Genomic DNA, 13,156 nt, shown 5'->3' with positions numbered 1-13,156 from the left:
GATCCACCCACGACCTGTCAGACGGCAGCCCGTAGCCTGGAGCGATCCGCTGTGTGCGTGTGTGTGGGGCCTTGTGTCGGCAATCTGGTGCAAAAGCATCCGAGTCCATGCCAATCACTGTGCGTGTGATCAGAAAATAATGACTTAATGAGATTACGGTGTTTAGACTTGACTCACTGTCTCACGAACGTGTCTTAAATGCATGTGAACATAGTGCGGATGCCATGGTTCAAAGCAGCCGCTGCCACTCAGGCAGCAGAACTATTATTTTTTTAAAGGGAAATCTGGGAATGATAATTGCAGTTTATTACAAATTAGGTGTTATGCATGTGGTTTTAAGCATCATTTCTACCAGTTACTAAAACATTGTAACATAGCATGGGGGCATCACTGCAACAAAAACCAACATGGCAAGAAACAGTGACAATAATCAAGTTTAGCAGAACTTATTTGGAAAAGAAAGCACAGAGTAAGTACGCTAACTATTTATCACAATTTGATGGCTGTGGTAAATGAGACTCACTTTTAACTTTGACCTACCGGGCTTACCGTAGATCTATCAGCTGAGACAACACACGGTAAACCAAAATGAAAATGCTTTTGCAATCACCCCAATATAGCACGTTTATTCGGATTGAGCCCTTTAAATAGCAGCCTATCGCAGATCGCCCTGGTGAGCCATAGACGTGGCCTTGACTTTGACGTTTGTTGGAATAGTGGTGGTGCAAAGCTGAGGCATAGACTGCAATGACAGTAAAGAAACAAAACAGGTAAAGTGGTTTCAATGTCCGGTGACTAGGATGATCATTGGATGAGGAGAAAAGCCTGTCAAAAAATCAGAGTGAAACTAGAGACCACCTGGCGGTGGGATCACGCCAACCTCAATGCCCCTTTCTCAGACCTGGCCCATTTCTAAACTCTGCCGTCATTTGAATCCAAACAACACACCTGTAAATCAAGGTGACAAACACCTGGCAAAGGCCTCTGTGGTACTTTCCACTACAGTAGGTGTCTCCACGAGCACATTGTGCCATGATGACTCACACACAGACTCACAGGCTGAACACAATACCAGCGTCGCCATCGTGGCTGCTAATTATCGGCGCTGAAAGGTCGAGCCCAAGAGCAAATTATCTTTTGTGTGCCATCACTTTCTGTTTCACCTGCAAATCATTTTGTTATTTTAGATCATCCATTGTTTACATTACAATCATTTAGCAGACACTTTTATCCAAAGCGACTTACAATAAGTGTATTCAACATCGGTTTTCGAGAGAACAACTAGTCACCAGAAGTCATAATCTCCTTTCTACATCCATGTTTGCTAGCTTGCAGTCGTCACCTTCTTCTGGAGTGCATTGCAAAACTTTTTGTCTCGTCACAGCCACCGAACTGTTGTATCAGAACAACAACGTCAAACCAATGGCTCCTCTTGTGTGCACGCGCATCAATACAAACTCATAAAAACATCACTACATGGTGCTCCTAGTGGTCAAAAACTCCACAGGGTGTCACAGGATGAAAATAAGAACCAAGTTGTGACAAACTGTCCAGCTCTCACCTAATCTTCATTTTGCTTGTCCTCATTTCTCATTTGGCGTTCTCTCTTTGTCGTCACCTTTCTGCTTCGAAGCTGAACTACTTCAAAGGGTTTCTTCGTAATGGAAAGAACAGACACATAAGGAACATAAATGACAGGATGGAACTGTAAATTCAAATACAATAGAGCTCAGGAACAAAGAGGATTAATAGACGGCCACTTTCCTGTGTTTGACATTCGACCAGTAGAAGGTAAATGTCCTGTATGTTCTTCATTTATTTATTCTTGTCAGAGTAGGGCTTGTAAATGATGAAACAATGAAAACAGTCATCTGGAAAGAGAGTTTGTACAGTTGAAGTTAATCCATCACAAACAGACTAAAAAGAAGACCTCCAGTACGATTTTAGGACAGATCTTTTGAGAAGAGTCTGCGCTCCTTAGATACCTTTGTAAACAACAGATGTTAGATTACCTGGTTATATAACAATACAATTATGACAGGTAAGGATGACTCTCATACGGCATGGAAACTTGCACACAAAGAATGCAATTTTGCCTCCATCATAATGCATGACTGACGTTAGCATAAATAATTCAATTATGACAAACAAAAGCAAGCTGTTTACCAGGTTGCTAATTTTGAACTCAACCTTGATTGATAGGCAGGTCGACGTCTCACACCCAAATGCTGACGTGCCCTGAGGAGAAACACAACAACAACTGAAGAATGACCCTTTTTCCATTCAGCCATCTTGTTTCTTAGCTTGCTGGAATCACCGGTGACATTGCATCATGAGACATGTTCCAACTGCTGGGGATCTCTCTGGCTCTCTAAACTAATCTTCCCTGACAACTCCTCTGCAGCCAGGCAAGCACCTTCTTCAATTAACTGAAGTACAGGTTGTTCTCTGATGGATTAGTGTTGTCTTAAGTTTGAAATTACCAGCAAACAGGTTGATATTCATAGGTGTTTGCGATGTTGTGCATGCAAGTCGCAAGTTATCCTTTGGTGTAAGGAATATTAAGGTCCTTTATTCACGTTAAACAAGAAAAACATCAATGCAAAAGTACCACAAGTTTAAGTCAGAGTTTTTCAATAAAATGTACTGAAAAATCAAGAGTACTCATGATGCAGAAATGCCCCGTTCGAGTTATTTTATATGCAGTAACATATGAGCTGGTGGACAACACAATTTTAATCACATTACAGTATATGTATACTGTTTAGGTATTTACATCTACAGCAATGTGTCATTATATGCTGATCATGTGCTTTGTTTGCTAAGAGTTAATCTTACTAGACGTATTAGTTGCTATTAACTCTTGAGAAAGCAACTCTGTGGCATGTTGAGTTTTGTTCTCTGTTTTATGTGTCACTATGTTTGGACAAAATATGAATCAATGGTATCATAATGATTACTACTATAGCTGTCCAATAGTGGACTAAAAAGCACAATATTCCAACTTTAAATGTAGAAGTACAAAGTACAAAGCAGCATAAAACTGCTACTACAGTAAAGTACAAGTACTTCAAGATTGTAGAAGTATATTCCCTCAGTAAATGTACTCAGTTACTTGCAGTCTCGTCTTCTTTACTGACTTGCAATGTATGCAGAGCCCAACAAGACCCCTGAGAACTCACATCTGTTTCAGTGTCCGTAGGATGGGACAGGAAAGGTAGTAAACTCCTAAATCAATCTCCCACTCCAAAGTTAATTACATCCGGCTCCCACGCAACACATTCCTAACCCACTTGTGTGCAACAGGAAATAGAATATTAGGCATTTACATTGGGTAATGCGTTTCATAAGCGTAACAATTAGAGTTACATTGAAGAATAACGATTTCCTTCAGCGCACATCCATCATGGGTCTATACAGCCAGCAGACAATGATCTCGCTTCTCACACACACACACACACACACACACACACGCTCACATACACACACACACACACACACACACACACACACACACACACACACACACACACACACACACACACACACACACACATATTCGCATAAAGACACTGGGACAGAGAATTCCACAGATTTGCATCATGGTAACTGTCATTTGATTTACGCAAACAAACACACACGCCCACACACACACAAACACGGTGACGCAGAGGCAGAGCCGTGTTGTGATCTTTCAACACCCAAGGGTTGCCCATCGCGTGTGACTGCAGTGCAGAAAGCGAGCGCACAGGGAGGGTTCTTGGACGTTTAACATGTCATCCAACCTGTTTCAGCTCATAATGAGGTGGCAGTTGGATAGTTATCAGGGAGCCACACAAAGGCAGGATTGAGACGGGCTGACACCTCAGTGGGTTGCTCATTGACCTGGGATCAGCCCGGCGTCAACCACATCATCAAAGAGCAACAACAAACCCAAACTGTCTGCCGTAAAACAGAAACAGCCATGCAATCCTAAATACATGTGATTGACAGGCATGTACCAATATATGCCTATCTAATCATAACCTTCTATCCCAAATGGTTTGGACATACAGAATCATCGTGAAATTGTTTCTAAAATTGACAAAAAAAACGTAATACTGCATCATTAAGTTCAGTCATAAATCCTCTTAAAAAATGTTCAACATGGTTTTTATTGGTTATCTAAAATACCCGACACGAAAGTCTGCGCACACTTTGACCATTCCTTCTATTTTCTTTGTCTTGCTGTAGCGATAATGTTTTTGTGATGCATTTTCCATGTTTCTTTTGTTTGTTGTTGTTTGGTAGGATCATCTTTAGTTTGATCCAATAGTTTCCTCCAACTGTATACGTTTTGGAGTTTGTTGTTGAATGGCAACAACCAAAACTTCTGTGTCATTTCAATTTGATTGAACATATTCCATTGATACTTTTTAATACTTTTTTTTCCCCAGGAGATTTAACTGATGACGGGTTCAAAATAGGGATATACTGAATCATTCGCTGTGCTTTCTATGTACCAGTTTCCACTTGTGGCTTTGTCTCCTCTGAAAATGAACTTGGTGGGAATAAGTTGTGGGCAATGGCCTTTAAAGGTTTTAGCATAATCAATGAAACTGTGGTATATTGGTCACATAATTGTTGTTGGTTGTAATGAGTACGAATGTTTTTTGGACCTTGGTTGACAGTCTTTTTATAGGTTTTGTAGCGCACATGCGCAGTAACTCACGGAAGGAATCACGGACGAATAAAGTAAATAAACGCTATCTCTGCAACCACCTCGTTGATACACTACAGAAACAATAAATCGATGATAGATACTTTGAGCAACCCCAACAACAACACAAGGCTGACCTCGAGCCTCCAGGAACAGAACCGGACGGTGAGGTGATTCTGCCATAACAGCCACCGTCAGAGCGGTAGGTCACCAACTGGCTCTGAAGACTTTCCCCCCCCCCAAATACAATCATTAAAAAATGATCTTCAATAAAACGATGAATCAACTTTTCTCAACACAATTTGAGAAATTAGGTCTAATAAACATTGAAAAGTTTCTGCTGTTAGTAAATTATTTTAGAGCAGATCACCTGAGCGGGGAGTCAGCAGGAAAAGAGCCAAGACCATGGTGCTCCAGCTCTACGGGCCAAAAAGGCCGAAAACCTTCGATCTTAGGAGGCTGGATTCAATACATGCATGGTTTGGGTTTACTTTTTCCCAGACCAATCGTGCCTAACAAGCATTGACCCAATAGTGACATTATAATCTGTACAGGGACATGAAAAAGCACAGTGAGTATGTTTAACTAGCGTACTTTCACAGAGTATATCGAGGGTTTAAGAATAAATACATATTGTTTAAAGTCTTACTTTGTGACTGACAAAGATCCATGATTGAAATGTAGAAGAATGCATGAATTAGCTCGTACAGGAGCATAAAGTAAGGAGGGGATTCTACTTTCTGCCTTTAGTGTATACGATGGACATTAAATTGTGAGTATGGAACTGAAGTGTAGATAATAGTCAAAGCCAGCACTCAAGGCCTCCTTCAGTAACGTAAATCAGTCTCCGTGTCCACAGCAGCAGCAGCAGCAGCAGCAGCAGCAGCAGCAGCAGCAGCAGCAGTTTGGGACTACAGGCTGCAGTTAGAGTTTCACCAGAGAGGCTGTGTGGTCCTCCAGTCTCCTGCTATTAGTTTGTTTACAGAAGTTAAAGCTGTGAGCTGCTGAGTGCCCGGGGCCAGCATTCCAATACAGTGGCTCATACAAGCATGCACGGGCACACTCTACAAAGCTGTTGTCTCTCAATACAATGTATGAAAACCCGCCGCAGCATTGAGCAGCACGTCCCAAACTCTCATCCCGAGCATTTCTTTTTCCGTTTCTCTTCTGAAAGAATCCTTCTTCCTCACTGCACACAGTTCCTCTTCCGCTGTTTTTCTCGCTATTTGTCCACATTTCAGAAATCCTTTGTTCCTCACTTTGAACATGCAGAACCATCTCTTCACGCCGCAAAACATAACCGCACGCCGGTCTCTCTATGGGAATGGAGGAAAAGTGGCGGTCTGGTCCGTATGGTCTCCTGAACAGCAGGTGATAGCCGTTGCATGTTGAAATGAGCTGTTACACATGTATTTGAATGTACAGGTGAGATGTCGCGTGCTGATAAAATAACAACAGTGGGCTTGCGTGCATCGTACACAAATGAGTTATCATCCACTTTCTGCGACCAAGTGCAACGGGAAAAGTTCACCTCGGAACAGACTTTTGCGAGGACCATTTGGGGTTCCAGCGAGAAAGTTTAGCGAAGAGAGTGTTGTAGAATGCACTGTTCAGGAACGAATACAATGAATGTTACACACATGTTATATACCCAGTTAAAGAAAAAAGTCTGGCAACAACATCATGTAAGCCATTTTTACATGCTCCAAACACAATTCTACACAACTAATGTAATCAACTAGAAGATTTACCACAATATCATGTATTTTTCGCCATGAGTCCGTGAGCTATGCACTCCGGACAAAGCTACCAGCACAAATATAAAAGTTAACGCGGACAAATATATCAGAAAGCAAGATAATTCGACACAGATTCCAGAGATATCTTCAAATTGTATCTCCGTGAAACCATTACAGAGATATGAGCAAACGAGCACCAGAACCACAAACCGCTTTATCAATAATCATAAATGCTTCTCACCGTGAGCTGATTTCGTGAAGAGAACGGATAAATTCCCGGTTATTTCCATTCAAATATGTGTTCGACGTATATCCTGTTTGTCATTGAACTGTTTCCTTGAAGAAAGGGGGGTCAATCTAACTTAGGGGAGCTGGGGGAAGGGATTTGACTTTCGGCGTATCGGATTTTACACTTTGTGAGGGACGGCGCGGTTTTGATTCTGACGAGCTAACGATTCTATCAATCAATACCATGTTGTCCCAGCTCAATTCTACAGGCTCTGACACATCGAAAGAGGGTTCACTGACTGAAATCGACCAATGGGCTGCTGAGTTAGCTCTCCATAGACACAGAGAAACTGCAGTCAGACGAGACAGCTCCATAGATCACAGACACAAAACAGGGCTCAAATAGGATTCAGGCTCCCCAAATGAAGCCAAACTGCTGTATTTGGATGTATTGAACACTATTAGTGATAAATCAAGTGAAATATATAGTTATATAGTGTATGAAATTACAATGGAACAGCTAGTTCCAAAATGACCATTTTGGTGACCTCGCCTGACCTCTCTGTACTAAAACCTCTCTAATTTTGTTTTGCTTCACTTTATCAAAGTCAGAATTTGCAGAGAGACTGTTCACATGTGCTATGATTTGGGAGAGGTTTAAACTTTCAGATGCAAAGAGATCATCAAGCTTTCAATGTTTTTTTTTCAGGCGAACCTGAAACCTTTCAATTTGAGCTGTGTGCCATCTTCATTTACTCTTAACCAGTAGCATATACACTGATATGTACACATCTGAACAAATCTCACAAGTGATACCTTTATTAAAACATCATAATTATTCAAAAATACCTTGTAGTTGCAGAAATACACTCTTTTTAGCATGGGTATGCAATTCTCGAGCAGAGGCCTAACAATAGGGCTAGGGTTAAAGCAACTGTTGATTGATGAGATGACACACGGGGTGTAATTAGTTATGGGCCTGACAGCTACTTAAAACTGTTTCAGTCTTGGGGGAACAGACAAATATGCAGACATAATTCCTATTCTGTATTTGAAGAATCTGTATATCCATCTATAGCACACACACTGTTATGTACCAACACGTCAAGTAAAATGGAAGGAATGTAAATAGCTTTTAAATGTGCGAGCATACAGTAGGAACAAAGCCATACAACTAAACTGCAGTAATTAGTCAGGGTCACAGGGTTGTTTAAAGAATGCTGGTTGTATTGAAAAGACTGTATCAACTGCCTCTGGCATGAGATGGTTGTCATTTCACATGCTGATAAGAATGCCATATTCATCTCTCAGTCTTTGTCTGAAGATTTCAGTGGGCAAACTCTTGAGCTGCTTATCAGTACAGGTGTTACACATGTTGACTCGAAAGGCTCGATCTTGAATGGTTACACACCTGAGCTGGTAATGGACTCGCCTTATCTCGTTTAAACAGTTCTGATTGTTGATAGGCAGGCATGTTCACACCTAGAGACAAGAAACAACACTGCTCCAAAGCTTAGCTGTCATTGTTCTCTCAAACTATGGTCGCATATAAACTATTTTACTGCATTGTGCTGTCAAAGATTGGTGGAAACTTGAGTAATCTCAAACCAAATCCTCACCAAAACACATATACAGTTTCAGTATCAGACTCTTGTGCAATATAACTCTTTGTGGAACTTCAATCTTTGCTCAGTTCTTCAGGACAGCAAACAAAAACGTGATCTTTGGAACGTCTCCTCGCGACCATTTCACCTCAGACGCTCTGTACCTGAGAGCTGCTGGCCACATTGCATCAGCATTTTACTCTCCATTCAACAACCATAAAGCTGTCATCTCATTTATGTTAATGTGAGTCATTCACACTCAGCAGAAAATTGGACAATATGCAGACACACCCTGCGCTAATGGCCCCAAGCGCCGTTGGCGACAGGTATTGCCGAATTCTCCACTACTTGGCGAACGGCCCAGGTCTTTCAAGGCAGGGGATGACCTCAGTTTACAGTCAGAGCACTTGTGTAGTCTGCAGTCACGCGATCCACTAAAACACTGAATAACATTCTTCAGCGGTCGCTCTTCAGTTTCAGATAGCCTTCAATTTGTCTTTATTTCTGTAAACTTGAGGAAAATTCAGATACAGCGTCGCTACGTCACTCCTCCGCGTTCCAAATATGGTAACTTCTGTTCATTGGTTGCAAAAAACCAACATGGCGACGGTCGTAATCCAAGATGGCGATGGTGAAATCGCCGAACTTGAGGCTGCAACATAGCAATCCACAAACCAAGAGGTGATGTCACGATGACTACGTCCACCTCTTATTTTCAGTATATATGGTCAGGACCAATGAATAACTTTTTAAGAATAAATTACAGTTTGACATTTTTATTAGACTGTAATGACATTATTTCTGTAATATGTCTGTAACATATTATTATTAAATACAACAAGGAGTTTTCCACTGGTCTTGAAACAGTCTCAATGTAATACTGATGCCTCAATATGACCTACATCAGTAAACACGACAAACAGCGAGAAGATTGGCGACTTCTATCGAATTGTTCTTGATTCTTATCATCCTTCCGACGGGTTAGATTCTGACGAAATCAGATGAAATCAGATAGTTTTACCAGAAAGTGCTCCAGCTCAGACTCCAGCGGGGCCTTCTGCTGCGTCCAGCCTACCACGGACAGACTCAGAAACACTCACATTGTATACACAACACCATTTAGGCATGGACAGCCTACACAATAACGGCCGTGCCTCTCTATAAAGTTCACCGCCTAACCCTAAGGCCACACAACCATTATCAGATATTTCTGCTGAAGCCATGTCCCATTTACTGGTTTACACCTTGATGCCCCATATGTACACACACTGGAAGTGAAGTTAAGGGCACAGGGAGGAATATGAATATCATGTAAATGAGCAGGCTCCTTAAAGTCATACAGCTTATACTATCATGCACAACATCTGGTGGCATGAGTGGTAGAAAGGTCATGAAACCAAGAAGCGTGCTTCTGTAAACACTTAACCCCTACCACCTTAAACCATGAAGAAACCTAGCACAATGAATCCAATGCAAACATGCCTAGCAAAAAGTTATGCACAGTTTGTGCTGTTAATATGCAAATGTAAGCAGATCTTCATGACTGATACCTAAGCCATATAGTATAATGACATGTTTGTGGTGCAAATGTGAACAGGCTACGTCACTGATTACCCCGGGAGTCCATTTGAGTGGGGTGATCCTCATTTATGTAAGTCAGTATGTTACTGATACGGCAATGTGGATGACAATGGTCCCATCTCACATTTGTTGTTTTGTTACGTGATGGGGGTAATTTATTTAACCGCGCGCTCAATGCGACACGTAAAACACGCCCCAGTAGTCACTCAGAAGCTGGATTGTGTAACCGTCTTGTTCCCAGAGGCTGCCATTGTTTGTAATGTCTCCTGAGAGTGTCTGTGTCTGTATATTGTGTAAATGGCTGCCACATGTCCCAAGGCCTCCGCCTGTGAAGTAAGCATTTCTATTTTTGGCCCTTTCTCCACAAACCCAACAGGCATCGTGAAACAAAAAAAGAAAATGTTATGTGTTTAAGTTTACATCCAGGAGTGTGTTTGTATTCAATGATTTACAATAAAATAAAGCAGTCAAAACAATCTCTCACTGACCATGAGTGGTCCAGTAAAGACAAGAAGACAAAAAAGCAAAATTCATGGGAGCTACCAGCCGCAACAAAAAAACATTGTGATTTTTTTAAAGTATAAACAAACCGCATGAGTTTGCAATGATTTCATGACACAACTAGATGCATGATAAAGAATTTAAAGAAAGTCAATGCCTTTATTCATGATTTGTGTTTTCAAGCTTCCTTTAATGTTACCAGCAATAAATCGACTTTACCCCTAGAAGGCCATTCAATTTGTCAGAAAATCTGCCCGAAAATCAAAACTACAGCAACCACAGAGTCCTGTTTGAAATCAAAAATACTGGTGTGAAGGCGGATTGATGAAGAGCAAACATAAAATTCAGTTTTCGGGAAGCAGTGTCTTGTGAAAAACACTTTTCATGATCTTTACAATGAATCTTTAGGCTCCAGTGAATCTCCTGGAATTCTAATCAGCATGGCGATTGTAGATGTGACAGTATTACGTGGGAAAGAGCGAGACTGTGTGTGTATGTGTGTGTGTGTGTTTTTTTTGGTCTCTGGCTGGGTAACCACAGGGCAGGTGAAGTAATGCCTGTCAGTGAACCCAAGCAGGATGGCGTGTCTGGCAGAGCCAGCTGCTATAGAGGTGTCGAAAACCTCTCTTTGCTTGCTTTTACTGTACTCCATCTCTGCCCTCCAGCTTCTCTGCTTCTCTGTTTACCTCCTCGGTTCAATTTTCATCCTCCATCACAGAGAGAGAGACAAAACACACATCTGTTCTGTTTGAATATTGTTCTTGAGTACACATTTAAGATCGTGTTACATTTTTGAACAATTTTGAGTAACTTTCTGCTTTTACTCACTCCATTTATCTGAAGGATTTACTTTCAGGTCTTACATTCAACATTAGATACGATCTTTATTTCCCCCTAACTTATGTCGTTTCTGTCTTTCTTTCATCGGCTGATCTGAACAGAGACAAATCCCACAAAACTGTAAATATAATCTTTTTGAGTTACAGCAAAACTCTACTCCTTCACAATAAATAGGTCTACTTTGCAGTAGATATTTTGATATACATGCACTCTAGTATTCAGTGGTGGAAAAAGAGATCCTTCAGATCCTTTACTTAAGTACCAGAATTCAAGCACAAATGTTTTGTTGATCAATTAAACCGTCGATCGACTGATCCTCCTGTCTCTCATTCTCTGCCCTTTCTTGACCTCCGTCGCTATACTTTCCACACACTGTGGGCCTCAGGGAAAAGGGAGAAGCTGCTGAACTACTGCGCTAAATAAGGGTTGGTATGACGTGTTCTCTCATATTGTGTTTCTTTGTCTGTCAGTCTGAGGTTATCGCGCACCACATGCCCTCAGACACACCTAATATCTCTACAATGTAAAACACCCTCATACAAGAGCAGCTCTCCTGGTTCACCTGCAGGACAAGGCGAGCTATGAACTTCTAGTCCTGGGTCGCTCAGTCAAGAAGGGGGGGGGGGGAGATCAGGACACCAAAAACCAACATGTACCTCCACTTAACCCGCAAGTGTTTGAGTGACTCGGCAAACAAAGGCTGGAGGTAACACCCACAGCTTATATGAACTGTATCTGCAGTCATTACTCAGGCCTGTGGGCCGCTATAACACAAGAGGGCTGACCTTAGCTGTTGTTAGTGGAAGAACGTGCAAGTGTTCATGCATGATATCACCAAATCCAGTCACGAAAGGATTGTTTGCGCAGATAAACAGCCTTCTTATTTGATATCTCACTCCCAGCAGTCCAGACAGCCCCTGAACACATGCAGCTAACTGTGGGAGAGACACACAAATACCTGCTGGTTTTGGGAATGCACGACAAGCTACATGCCACTCAAAAACCTGCCTCTCATTGTGAGAGGTAATAAAGCCGTGCACATGCAGAGCGGGGATGTCTAGCACCTTTATTGTGTTTGCTATACACAGGCACTCAAAGCAGCGAGTCACTGAAGAACAGGCCTGCTGTAGATTAGACGCTGTTACAGCGACCCTTGCGTCTAATCCTTGCACGCACACGCCACCGGGAATGTGCTACTCCCAAGACACAGGCTTGGATTAAAGCTGGGAGTTATCGGCATGTGCAGCGCACACACAAAGAGAGCCATTAACATAGAGAACGGTACAAGCTGCTCTCCTTTGTGTGGGGTGAGATGAAGTCGAGCAGCCACTTCTGCATAAACAGAAGTCACTGGCGAAGGAGCAGCGAGAGGAGAAACAGACAACAGCAATGACAAGGAGTGAAATTTGGTCTGAAACTCCGCCGAGCTATATTAAAATGACAAAGGCTGGAAACTTGCTCTTTATGTTGTTGCCGTGATGCAGCCTCATGAACTCGGAAAAACATCCTTTCATTTTGCAACATGATTTCCCCAATTTCCCCATGGGGATCATTAAAGTTTCATCCTTCTTATAATGACTGAGCGCATTGTGCTCCAACAACAAAAACTACTATTTGCAGTTGTGTACACTCTGAATGTGCCAAATATTAGAAGCTTCTTGTTGATATTAAGTTGCAGCATATTTCACATAATTCAAATCTCCTGTTTCAAAGCTTATACATCTTTGTCTGTTTTTATTGATGTCCTCCTTGGTGGATGGTAATCAATAAGATTCAAAGAGTTGGTTTATCCATGTTACAAAATCATAATTTCTCATATATTTTTTGTGTATTTAACTATGCAATTTGTTCTGAAATATCTGTCACGATGATTTCGGCACCCACACCAATCTAAAACAAGGGAATCAATTTTATTTTTGGTGCTCGCATACTTCAAAACCTCAACAACATCAACCCTTTCCAGA

Source organism: Melanostigma gelatinosum (assembly GCF_949748355.1).
Source record: "Melanostigma gelatinosum genome assembly, chromosome: 4".
Lineage (NCBI taxonomy): Eukaryota > Metazoa > Chordata > Actinopteri > Perciformes > Zoarcidae > Melanostigma > Melanostigma gelatinosum.
The sequence above is the reverse complement of the archived record's forward strand: the minus strand, read 5'-3'. Positions refer to the sequence as shown.